The sequence below is a fragment of the Meriones unguiculatus genome, chromosome X (genome assembly GCF_030254825.1).
Source record: "Meriones unguiculatus strain TT.TT164.6M chromosome X, Bangor_MerUng_6.1, whole genome shotgun sequence".
NCBI lineage: Eukaryota > Metazoa > Chordata > Mammalia > Rodentia > Muridae > Meriones > Meriones unguiculatus.
Window position 1 is genome coordinate 130,062,500 of NC_083369.1, and position 13,274 is coordinate 130,075,773.

A 13,274-nucleotide genomic window follows, 5' to 3' on the forward strand; every position below is an offset into this window, starting at 1 on the left:
ATAAAATCTGCAGGAAAGTAGATGGAACTAGAAAAGATCATCCTGAGTGAGGTAACCCAGAACCAAAATGAGATGCATGGTATATACTCACTTATAATCAGAAATTAGCTGTATAATACAAGATACCCATACTAAAATCCACAGGCCTAAAGAAACTAAATAAGGAAGACTTTAAGGATGATGCTTAACTCACAAGACTTCTTAAAAATGGAAGATGCTGACAGATGATTCAAAGACAGTGTGATGTGATGTGAGGAAGGCTAAACCAAGCATGGCTACTTTGAGCACAATGAACAAGGCTAGAAGCCAAGGAATGTATTTAGCAGAAGCTGGTGATGGAAGAATAAAAATGAATGCTATCCCACAGCCTCCAGAAAGAAGCATAACTATATATACTTTGATAAGTGGGCAATTTACATGTGATTTCAGACTTCTAAAACTGTAAGATATCTCTGGGGGGCATTTTAGAAGAGAATGGAAGTTTAGAGATGTACAAAGTGTCCTGGCCATTATAATATTACAACTTCATATCAAAGAGGGAAGAACTGTTTAAAAACACAGGTCTAACAAGTGTGACATAAGTTAAGTATATATATTATACTTAATATTATTAGTACATTATAGTTTTATTAATATAATACAATTACATTATAATATAATAATGTAATAATTACAATTATGGTGTTAACAGCCATCAGGTTTTTTGCAATGTAGTAATTGATCAGTAGAAACAAATACATTCTTTCTCACCAAAATTAAAATCATTGTGTTAGAAATATTTGTGAGTTTGTTATAGCTACTCACATTGGTTTCTTTTTCTGTTTTTTGGTGACTATATGCTGATCTAGTCCCTCTCTGCTATTTCTGTCCCCTCCAAAAAGGAAACAAATCCTCTTACTTTGATTTCCTTTAAAAAGTTTTATTTTTTAATATGTTTGTATGCATGTGTCTATGTGTGGATACGTACAATTGAGTTCAAGAGCCTTCAGAAGCCAAAAGAAGACAGTGAAGTCTCTGGAGCTACAGTATTTTATAGGCGACTATAAATTGCCTGACATGGGTGCTGGGAACCAAACATTGCTCCTCTGGAAGAGCAGCAGGAGTTAACCACTGAGCCACCTCTCCAGCTACTAATGTGATTTACTCCTACTTTTCCTCCCTGAGTTTATTGCTTGTAACCTGTTCCCTGAACTACAGCTTTTTCATATCACTTCTCTCCATAGTATAAAACAGAGGTGTTCCTTTTTTGCCCAAACTATAAATTCTGCCCAGCATCTCATCTCCATTTTCAAAGTCTTGCCCAGGTTTCTCCAAATTACATGTTCAACTGTAGGACCTCTAACTTCTTAAGCCACAGGCCTAAGAAATGAGACTGTTGGACATTCTTTGTAATTTGCTTTTGTTTTTCTTCCTAGCATAAATCATTTTTCTTAAAGATTTATTTTCATTTTCATATTAGATTTTTGTTTTTCTTTTGTTTTTGTCTCGGGGGGCAGGGATTTTAGATGAGAATGGAACCTTCCAGAGGCCCAGAATGTCCTGACCACTATTGTATTTGGCAACTTCAAACAAGAAAGGAACTGTTTAAAAAGACAGCTCTAAACAGTGTGACATATGGTAAGTATTTACACTTACCATAATAATTACAAAGTAACCCTTTAAGTTGGAAAATACAAAATGACATAATTATCCTACCTAACAAATCACTAAAATAATTATTGAAAAAATTGCTACTTCTTCCTATACAGCACAGTAACAAGACACATTTAATTTATGTGATTCATCCTGCTCTTTCAATGTATTCTAAATCACTCAAGGTTGATTCAGGTATGCATGAGCTCAGGCATGGACAGACAAGCACACAAAACAGCTCCCCCACACACACACATACAAACACAACATGCTTCCTATGGCAAAAACATTCATAGTCTCAAATATAGGTTTCTTTTGGATTGTGACTTGAACTAAATTTGAACTAAATGACTACCACACCCTCACAGATGATAAAACCTGAATGTAAATGTATGCACCTCATAGAGTCAAGGAACATGAATTAACAAAAGGGATAGAGAGCTAGTGAGGAGAGCTGGAAGGATAACAGAATTTTGGTACAAGATAATGGTTAAGATGATCTAGCTGCCTGAACTGAAGGCCAGTTTCTTATTCCCTATAGGTTCCAGATACCTTCATCCTACGGTACTTTCATATTGAAAAAGCATTTATTCCAGGAGGAGAAGATTTCTGGGTTGGGGTATTGTTTGTTTGTTTACGGCATAAACTGTGGGAGAAAACAAAGAGAAAGAGATATTTTCCAGTTCAAGAGGCATGGCACAGGGACCTCAGCTGCAGGATTTGGCTTTAAGGAAGAGGTTTGGAAAAACACAGGATAGGTACTTTTAAAGAACAACCCATGGGCTTTTGTACCTACTGGACTCGTCTTTTTTAATTTTCCATTGAGGTAAAAGGCAAAAGCATACCATTGATCTGGGAAGTCAATGCAGACAAGATATATAAGCTCCAAGCCTACACTGTCAAAAACCCTTGCCATCATCTTGCTCTGTAGCTCATGTTAGAATTTCACAATGGTATTGTGTGAAGCCTTTCAGTATCTCTACTTTGATGCAGTTAACATAACCTAGACCTTGAGGAAACACCTAGGATCCTCATGAAGAGACCATTCATTAAAAAGTTTAATCCATGGCCAAACGCAGTAGGCAAGCATTCTGGTTCAGAAATCACGACCATGCAAGATTCACTTTCATGCTCAAGAGTTGGAATGAGAGTGTCGGGGAAGATGGCTCAGCATGCAAAGACACCTGCTGCCAAACTTGAAGACCTGAATTTGATCCTCAGAACTGGTCTGGTAAAAGACAGAATTGACTCTCACAAGTTGTTCTTTGACCTCCACACACATGCCAGAATGTGCACATGTGCATGTGTGCAAATATACACATACATGCAAACAAACAAATGTAATTTTAAATTTTACTTAAAAAAAACTAATCAGATTAAAAGCTAGGTACCTAGCCAAACTTTGGGTAGAGTGAAGGGAATCTATGAAAGAAGGGGGAGATAGAAAGACCTGGAGGGGACAGGAGCTCCACAAGAAGAGCAACAGAATCTGGGAAAAAAAAAAAAAACAAAACAACAACAACAACAACAACAACAACAAAACTTTTCTGAGACTGATACTCAAACCAAGGACCATGTATGGAGATAACCTAGAACCCCTGCACAGATGTTGCCCATGGAAGCTCAGTCTCCAAGTGGGTTTCCTAGTAAGGAGAACGGGGCTGTCTCTGACATGAACTCAGTGGCTGGCTCTTTGATCACCTACCCCTAAGGTGGGAACAGCCTTACCAGGCCACAGAGGAGTACAATGTAGCCAGTCCTGATGAGACCTGATAGGCTAGGATCAGATGGAAAGGAAGAAGGACAGCCCCTATCAGTGGACTGGGGGAGGGGCAAGGGAGGAGAAGAGGAAGGGAGAATGGGATTGGGAGGGGACGAGAGAGGGAGCTACAGCTGGGATACAAAGTGGATGAATTGCAATTTAAAAAAATAATTAGGTACCTCTGAAATGATGCACTCTGTACCCACCTACCCATATTCATGGTGTATCATGGTTGCACACTGCATAAATCACAATTGTTATTCTCGTTTGGAATATAGAGAGATCACATATACAATGAACAAAAAATAATTACTTTCAGCCTTTCAATGAATAGCTCTGAATATTGTCACAATCAGGTAAATTAATGGGATGCTGGATCAAGGAACAAACTGGAAAACACAACTCTGGGTTACTTGTGATTGATGAGGTATTTCTTGCCCACTTTCCAGATGATTCCCAAGGTACTTCATCTGGTTCTTTGCCCAGTATCCTCCAAACTATGAAAACTAAGGTTTACATTTGCAAAATACAACCCAGATAAGTAAAACAATTTAACTTTAGAAGGTGGTCTCTCAACCTTCTAATGCTGCGACTCATGTTGTTATGAATTTATGGTTGCAAGTCACAACTGTAATTTTGCTGCTGATAATAATCATAATGTAAATATCTGATAAAACCACTGTTTTAATACAATATAAAGCTATAGGAAGACTCATAAAAAATGGTTTAAGAAAGGTTAGCTCCAGGAACTTAATGACTGGCTCTTTGGTCTCCCCACCCCCGAAGGGAGGAGCAGTCCTGTTAGGCCACAGAGGAGGGCTTTGCAGCCAGTCCTGAAGATACCTGATAAAACAGGATCAGATGAATGGGGAGGAGGTTCCCCCTATCAGTGGACTTGGAAAGGGGCACGGTGGAGAGGAGGGAGGGAGGGAGGGACTGGGAGGGAATGAGGGATCGGACACGGCTGGGATACAGAGTTAATAAAATGTAACTGATAAAAAAAAATAAAAAAAGAAAGGTTAGCTCCCAAAGGAATTGTGAGCAACGAACAATACTGAAAATAGCACAAATAAATTGTATTATTTGTTTCAGAAATATGCTCCACACTTTTTATCACCATCACCTGGAAGAATTAAAAATTAAGTTGTCCTAGTGATATTAGGGCTTTGGGAATGGCAGTATTCTTATCATATAACTATAGTGCAACAGTTTTTGAAGATCGTGGAATAGTGTTTCTCTATCATGGATCAGGAGAATACAAACTCTGAAAGCCTCAAAACGACTGATGGGAAACACTGGGATTCAACCTGAGCTTATGAGAGTACAACAGACTGAACTTAGAAGGAACCTGTTTTTCTTCACAATGTGCGATTTCCTAAACCAGAAAACTATAATACTTCAGTAAAAGCTGGCTCCTATATACAAACTGAATTTACTAAAGATTCAAATTTTAAATAATGTAATACAAGCACTCAACATCTGCATATTCAACTATGTACTTGAATATTTCATATTCAGGTATAAAAGCCACCAAATCAACATACAACCCAAAGCCTACTTTAGTGATTATTACCCTCGCATAGAAGCCAAGAATGGACAATGAAACTGGTTTTTATGGAAAGAAGGGAGATTCCCTTGGATTTAAAGCCATTTTGCAAGACTGGGAATGGGAACTACAATATTTGGCAATTGCACACTCCTGTTATGGCAGAGAACAGTACACAGACAAAACAGATTTTCAGCATGAATGTTGCATTGAATGCAACCTGTTGGAAAAGGGGGATCCAGTAACATTCTGCAAATAATGAACATTACAATTAAAATATCACTGCTTGTAACCTTAGAGTGTCAGCACATCCAAATTCATTTAATTGGTAAGAGACAAGTATGAATTTCTGCCAAACAAATAGGAGGAGTCCAGGAGGACTGACCGAAGCAAAGATGATAAGCAGATAAGCACCAAAATGCTAGCCTTGAGTTTTCAAACACTCAATTAGCATATTTTGAACAAATTGTAATTTCTTACTTGTTTTACTTAGGATAAATTAGGTTGCAATTGAAATCATTTTGCCTGCCATGAGAACTAGAGTAGACTTAATGTCAGCACTCACCTGGTGAAATTCATGCAAATCAAATCAAACTATTAAGCAACCATTTTTCTTTACTTCCACATCTGCCTGTAACACATGCCCATTTAGTAATTGGATCTCTAGGACATTCTTTAAAATAATCACACACTTGCCTGACCATGCAACCTGATTAATAATGAATGAAGATTCCTGAAAAGAATCATTTGGAAGCCTGGCAGATGTCTGTGGGGATATGAAGGTTTTAATGATCAAAATTAAGGGGAAATGGGAGCTGGGTCACACCGTCTGGTTATTTTAATTAAAACCCAGTCTTCCAAATTTACTTAACAGAATTACTTAACAGAATGCTTAAATACTTCTGGAAGTCCATCTACACATGCAGGCATGCAAAAGACACTCACGGCAATGAAAAAGAGCAATACCGGTCTCAATGTTTCCACAATTAAGAAAACACCTAGAAAGACCCAGTCATATCCCTAGAAGCCTGGTAAACAAGCTGAAAACAGAAAGTCATACTTAAGAGTCCTTAGAGCACCACTTATGTTTCTGACAAATAGATCCCCCTGAATACCCACCAATGGACTGCACACTAGTTCTTTTTGAAGAAACATCGCTGTAGGCCGAGGATGAGCTTCTACAAAATTATAGACAGGCCACTGAGATCATGTGGCGAGTGGCAGGCAGAGCTGGAGCGGTCCTGTGTGTGTCTGTGAGAACGTCGACAGTGAAACACAACAGGAAAATCGGTCCAACAATTCCAGGAAGGCCAGCTCTACCTCATCCACTCTGCTAGGGTTGCCTGAGTTGAAGAATCAACTGACTTTTCCATGGCCCCCACTGTGACTTCCCTGTCCCCTAGCTCAGTCCATGCTCAGTTGAAACAAAATGAAAATGCAGCTTAGGTCAGGTTAACACCCAATGTCTGAAGCATGATGACTTGGCACTGGAAACAGCACTCTCCCTGCTTACAGGGAGCAGCAGTGGCTCAGATGACTGGATGGTGTCTGAACACAGAGGCAGAACATCAGCTTTCCTTGCTGCTCTCAGGGGCTATGCCTTCCCAGCTTGGGGGTCAGAAACTGACATTTACAACACCTTTGAGTTTTTTTAACACCTTACTTACAGCACATTATCTCATTATGCTCTGCATTCTGATTTGTTCATTTTAAAAATAATATACTCATATTTTGTTTAGCCTCACAATTCAAGTTTAATTTCTGAAAGAAGTTAGTTTTTAATTTACATTAGGAAGAACAATACCTTGTATAGATACAATAAACCACTTCTACTATCTTCTTTCTAGAAAGACCTATACATTACAATGCCTCATCTTAATATACAACACACATATGTATAAATTGTACACATATATCATACATCACATACATAAACACTCCAAAAGAATGCTATGTGTAAATATTCTTCTATGGGTTTCCATGGAGAGTGGTTCTAGAGCACCTCTACTAAAGATACCAATACCCATGGATGCTCAAGTTTCTTTTAAAAAAATGGTATGTTATTTGCATGTATATGTATCCTCTAGCTTACTTAAAATCACCTCAGAATTGCTTATAATAACTAACACAGTGCTGTGGTGAAATATTTTGGTAAAAGTAACAAGAGCAGTAGGTAAATGTTCAGTATAGGCAAAACACTTTTCACATGTTTTACATCTGAACTGGGTTGAAGTATGAATACAGAACTTACAGAATGTCTATTTTTTATGCATTTAATATACCATATATAAATCTAACACCATGTTTACATACAGACTACAAAACATTTATAATTTGTTCCCCAAATTTGATTTCACTCTCCAGAATTGTTCATCAGAAAGACAACAAAAGGGTATGCTGACAGTGGAAAGTAATCATTTAAAATGTGATTATCTGAAGAAACGGAAGTAGATTTTCTACGAGAAAAATGAAAATTTGTCCTTCACTGCAGTTATTTGAAGGATGTGGCTTATCACTATACAAGACAAGAAACTGCAACTAAAGTATTTCACCAGGAAAGTGTGAAAACAATTCTGCTTGATTCAGTTTATCCTGTAGACAGTTGGGCTCCAGCAAAGGTGCTTAAGGAGCATGCAAGATAAAGCGGAAACAGAGGGCTTACTCTGGTTGTGCACTGTCCAAGTTGCAGCACCTGCTTTTATGGCCCTACAGACACCTTATGGTGAACCAAACACACTTCATAGGACATAAAAATACATAGTTAGAAGTTCTGGGTTTATATCTCAAAATCATAGCTTCATTTACTTATTAACAATACAGGCACAACTCACTTTTAAAACAAAGATGATTTCCTTAAGACATCCATGTGGTACACCAAGGACATATATTTGTATTATCAAATAGAAAGTTAAGTAACTTTTCATCAAAGATTAAGGAAAAAAATCATCTGTGAACATAGCACTAAAGTTGTTAACATTTATGAGGTTTAAACTTGTCTGTATTCTGGCAGTGTGGTGAAAATCAGCCTGAATGGCTCAAGCTGAAGCATCAGGAGGAAACAAAACGTTTATTCCACCCATGAAGAAACAATAGGAAACACCAACCACACATTTTATAATATTTTCAAATAAATAACTTGTTGGCTTTAGTTGAGATTTCTCACAGTCAGAGGGTCTCAAATATTTCATGTTTTATGTATTGTGGTTCATTTTAAGAAGCAAAACATCCTGGGTGCTTTCTTCTTCTTTTCCTTTAAAAACAAACAAACAAACCCAGTCTTGCTTTGTAGTCAAGGCTGGCCTGGAATTTATGATCTTAATCCCTCTGCTTCCAAGCACTAAAGGATTAAAGGTGTGTGTCACCATGCTTGGCCAAGCCAATTCAATTTTAAAGGCAAATAGCATGCATTTTATATTACACTGAAAATGACTAGTTCTACTCTAGAATTTTCTGGCTTTCATACAAGAATTTGGGTCTGACTATAGTGATAGGCTACAAAGAGAAAGAAGACAGAGAGGACATGTCACAGCTTGTCTCCTAGCAGGAGGTCTATGATTGAAACTTCAGATGAGTGGACCTACATCATAGTGCTGGCAGACATCAAAGCTACTCATTTCTTTAAAACCACCCATTGATGAAGAGCACATAATGATGCCTTCCTTGAGTGTTTTTCCATGCATGTTTGTATTTGGGTAGGCATTTATACATATATCCATAGAACTGTAAATCTATAAAATCATGTGTGTGTATTTAATGGAATTGGTAATTGTATATGTGTAAGCAGGTATATACATTCACACACATATGCAAAAGCACCTTTAGAAAATTACTTGAAATTTATTATCTGTAAGTCACCCAGTTTGTTTATCCTTCCTATATTACAGAAACACTTTTCTGTGCAAAGACAGAAACATATATAGATAATGGTTATTTATCTAAAAATGGCACCCAGCTCAAATCTGTCAAAAGTCACTTTGATATTAGTAAGATGGTATGAGAGATCTATCCTCCTTAAGACACTTGAACCAGGCTTTTGCAAGCAGATTGGAAAACTGGAAAACTCCTGACTACTTTGGGACACTATTTTTTTTTTTTTTACTTTGCCTATATAATACTTTTATTTTTTCATATTTTAAATATTAGTAATAGTTTATTAACTTTATATACCAGCTGTAACCTGCTCCCTCATTCCCTCCCAATCCCACCCTCCCTTCCTCATCTCCTCCCTGCCCCTTACTTTTCTAGGAGGCTGAGTTCTTCCTAGCTACCCCACTGAATGTTCAGATTGTTTTCTGAACACTGGAATGCTTACAGTTGTTCAGCAGCAGAAACAAATCCTCTTTTCTTAATGAGTACTACAGAGTAACTGATTCTTGTTGCATGAATAGATGGGGAAACTACCTAATATAATATCCTTCATACACCAAAACATTGCTTTTCTGGGCAGGTAATGTGGCTCAGCCGGTAGAAGCACTTGCCACTAAGTCTGATGATTTGAGTTTAATTTCTGGCATTAAAGAGAGGTGACTTCTGAAAATTGTCCTCAATCTCCCTGACCTCCACAAATACCCACAGAGAGAGAGAGACAGAGGCATAGACTGAAACAGAGAGACACAGAGAGACAGAGGGACACAGAGAGAAACAGAGAAATTGTAAAAGGAGAAAACTTGCTTTACCCTCTCAACTTCAAAGGTAGCCACACACAAAACATTCATACTCTCAATATCCTGAAGTTACTCTGTAATCTAAAAATGCAAAGAAAACGAACCTTCATCTGCATCTCCTGGTTAACCATTAGGAACATTTTGTGTGATCACTGAAGCCCTACAGTCAGAGGAGAGAGCACTCCCCCCCAACACACCCATCCATTTTTAAGGCAACCAAAAGAGGAGTGATTCTTTTGTTCTCAATTGTTATTGTAAGGCACCACATGAAAGACCAGGAACTATGGGAACATGGCAATGAAAAGGACAACAGCCCTGACAGATGAAAACAGGATATTAACAACAGTATCAGGACTATCTGTACAGAACAAAGGCAAGAGGGAGACTTCTCAAAGAAATAGGAGCAAAAACACTTTTTGCCACACTGAAATGCCAGTGGATAAACTGTAACTTTTCAGGGAAGCATAGATGTTTACATGTGGGGCAATAAAATTGGGTTACACATAGACAAGTAATTTAAAGTACCATAAAATTAAAACTGCTTCCAAATTTCATTAAATCCCTTTCTTTTGAACCCATATTATACTTCCTGCAGTTTCTAGAGCTATGTTTTACCCTGTATAAAATAAAGATACCAGGTTTATCAAAAAACTTACATACAAGGAAATTGAATTTTTGCCAAAAAAGACTCTCTTTTCACACTATGTTCTTAACTTTGTGTATATGTATAGGTATTTCTATGTGTGTGTGTGTGTGTGTGTGTGTGTGTGTGATCATTAGAATATCTATACGTGAGTATATGAGTGTATGCATACATATGTGAATACATGTGGGTGGAGGACAGAGGTTGATGTTAGATATCTTCAGTTTTTCTCTATCTTATCTATCTATCTATCTATCTATCTATCTATCTATCTATCTATCTATCTATTTATTATTTTTGAGTAGGTGTCTCTCATTTAACATGGCACTTACTGGCTGGCCATTTAGCTCCAAGGATCAACTTGTGTTTTGCCTCCATAGCACTGGGACTATGGATATCTTTTTATGTGATTTCTTGGAATCCAAACACTGGTCACCATGCTTACACAGCAAGAACTTTGACAACTGAACCATCACCTCAGTCCCCTTAACTTAAACTTTACAGGTAACTCTTAAGAATTCCCAGGGAAACCATGTAATAAGCACTGCACTGAGAACAATTAAAGTAACTAATTATAGTATACAGGTTTTGGCAAATCAAAATGGTGCAAATTTTCCAAAGCCTGTTAATGTGATGACTTGTTTTATAAGACATAATTCAAGCTCATGACACTTATTGAATTTAACTTATTATTATCACTGCAGTCTCTAAGCTAAATGAATTCTGAAATATAAGTGAAATGTTTGCATAGCATTAGAAATTTCCATCTTTTTCCACTTGTCTAGATTCCAAGGCTATTCACCTTGTTTCCCTTTCCCACTCTGTCCTTTCTTTTTCAGATGACTGATAATCTGCTTTCTCTGTTGTACTGTCAGAAAACTTTAATCTATACCTTGAACTTGGGCCCAGGTGCCTTTCGTCTAATTTTGAGCCAATCCCATCAATGTGACACCATATTAAAGTATGGATACCTTGAGAGCAGATAATCTTGAGTTCAAACCTGGACTCTGACATTTCCTTGAAGAGGCAGATAAGGAACTGTTTGATATTCTGTCTTTCATACTTATAGAAACTCTCCATATCTTATGAATACTTTCCTTCTTAACAGAATGAAGTGTTTGTTTTTGTTTTTGTTTTTTTTTTTTTTTTCTTGTTTCTAAGCTAATCAGTCAGCCTTCAGCTTACATGGATGCATGAGACTCTGGGATTAGAGTTAGAAAAGCAGCTTTCAAGGCACAGCAAATATTATGTGCTTCAAGGTCTTCTTTCCCTTTGTCCCCCAAGTTTCATCTAGTGTACCCATTGCACATAGCAGGGTACAACAGCTCAGCAACTCAAGTCTTAAGAATCGGGAATCTTGTATTGTGGAGTGTAAGAATGACTCCCAAGCCTAGGAGGAAGACACTATCTCTCTTCTGTGAGACTTTCTGCTGTGAAAAAAAAAATTCTTAAAAATTTTCTACAGCAAAGACAGTCATCCCACTCTCAACAGCTACAAAAATCTGAGAAATCTCTGGAAATTTACTGGTCAATGCACATGGTTCCTGTCTCCACCCGTGGGTCAGACTAACAGTGGCATATCAAATTCAGGTCACCAGCAGGCTTTCTAGCAGTTACAGTAGAAGCAGACTCTTACCTAGCACCAAATGACCGTTATGTCAATGAAGTGTGGAGGTAAAAGAAGTTTGCAAGAAAGCAATAAGATTGTTACTACCAAGACCAACCTCTCCATTACACCACCCTTTAAAGTCAGCTACAACCACAGGAAAACTAACATAGATCAAGGAAGCCCTACTTATAGATTTTCCCCAAATAATCCAAAGCTGTTAAAAAAAAATCTTTCATGGTCTCAAATAAGCCTGGATGTAACCTCAAATATCAGCAATCTAATCTGTACCAAAGTAGTTTGAAGAGCATGGGCGAAAAAGGGCTGGGGAGATGGTTATGTGGTAGGGGCATTTGCTATGAAAAGAAGAAGGCATGAGTTCAAATTCCCAATATACACCTAAACGTTTAGGTAATCATAAATGTTTGCTGTCCCATGTTTGGGTTGGAAATCAGCAGATTCTTGGAGTGCAATGGCCAATCAGCAAGCCTAGCCAAAAGAGAAAGCTTCAGGTTCAGGAAGAGACACTGTTTCAACAAATAACATTGAAACTGATAGAGCTCCACAAGAACCAAACATATCTGGGCACAGGGTCTTTTCTGAGATGGACACTCAACCAAAGTCCATGAGAGGATAAAACCTAGAACCTCTGCTAGGATGTGACCCGTGATAGCTCAGTAATCAATTGGTTCCCATAGTAAGGGGAACAAGGACTATTTCTAACAGGAACTCAATGACTGGCTCTTTGACCTCCCCACCTCCCAAGGGAGGAGCAGTACTGTTAGGCCACAGAGCAGGACTTTGCAGCCAGTCCTGAAAATACCTGACAAAACGGAGTCATATGAAAGGGGAGGAGGTCCTCCCAAATCAGTGGACTTGGAAAGGGGCAGGGAGGAGATGAGGGAGGGAGGGTGGGATTGGGGAGGGAAGGAGGGATACAGCTGGGATACAGAATTAACAAAATGTAACTAATGAGAAAAATAAAATTATAAAAAAAATTAGAAAAAAGAAACTGATAGAGCAAGACACCTCAGACTCTACATTCATGCTTAATGCATACACATAAGTACGCAAATACACCACATAAAATCATGTAAGAGACAGGCTGAAGAGATGGCTCAGAGGTTAAGAACACTTGCTGTTCTTCCAAAGGTCCTGAGTTCAATTCCCAGCAACCACACGGTGGCTTATAACTATCTATAGTAACATCTAGTGTGCAGGCAGAATGTTGTATAAATAACAAATAAATCTTTAGATAGATAGATAGACAGAGATAGATAGATAATGTGTGAGAGAGTAGGATGAATCTTTAACTAACCATATTTAATTGTAAGCTTACTGCTATTGAAATAAAAAGAAGATAAAATTCGGTATTTTATGCCACAGAAATTTGGATTGTTTTGTTTTGTATTGATTTTTTT

General features: G+C 37.8%; 1 protein-coding gene across 4 annotated transcripts in view; it reads right to left on the reverse strand.

Moving 5' to 3' along the window:
• The window catches only part of Mid1 (midline 1), a 427,052-nt gene that overhangs the window by 135,608 nt on the left and 278,170 nt on the right, over positions 1–13,274 (reverse strand). Inside the window, exon 1 of one of the 4 annotated variants that reach the window (XM_060374281.1) lies at positions 6,060–6,214. The exons of the other annotated variants lie outside the window; for them this stretch is intronic. The gene's annotated coding sequence lies outside the window, so the exon portion shown is untranslated. Of the gene's footprint in view, positions 1–6,059; positions 6,215–13,274 lie in introns of those variants that run through there. 4 annotated transcript variants of the gene reach the window in all.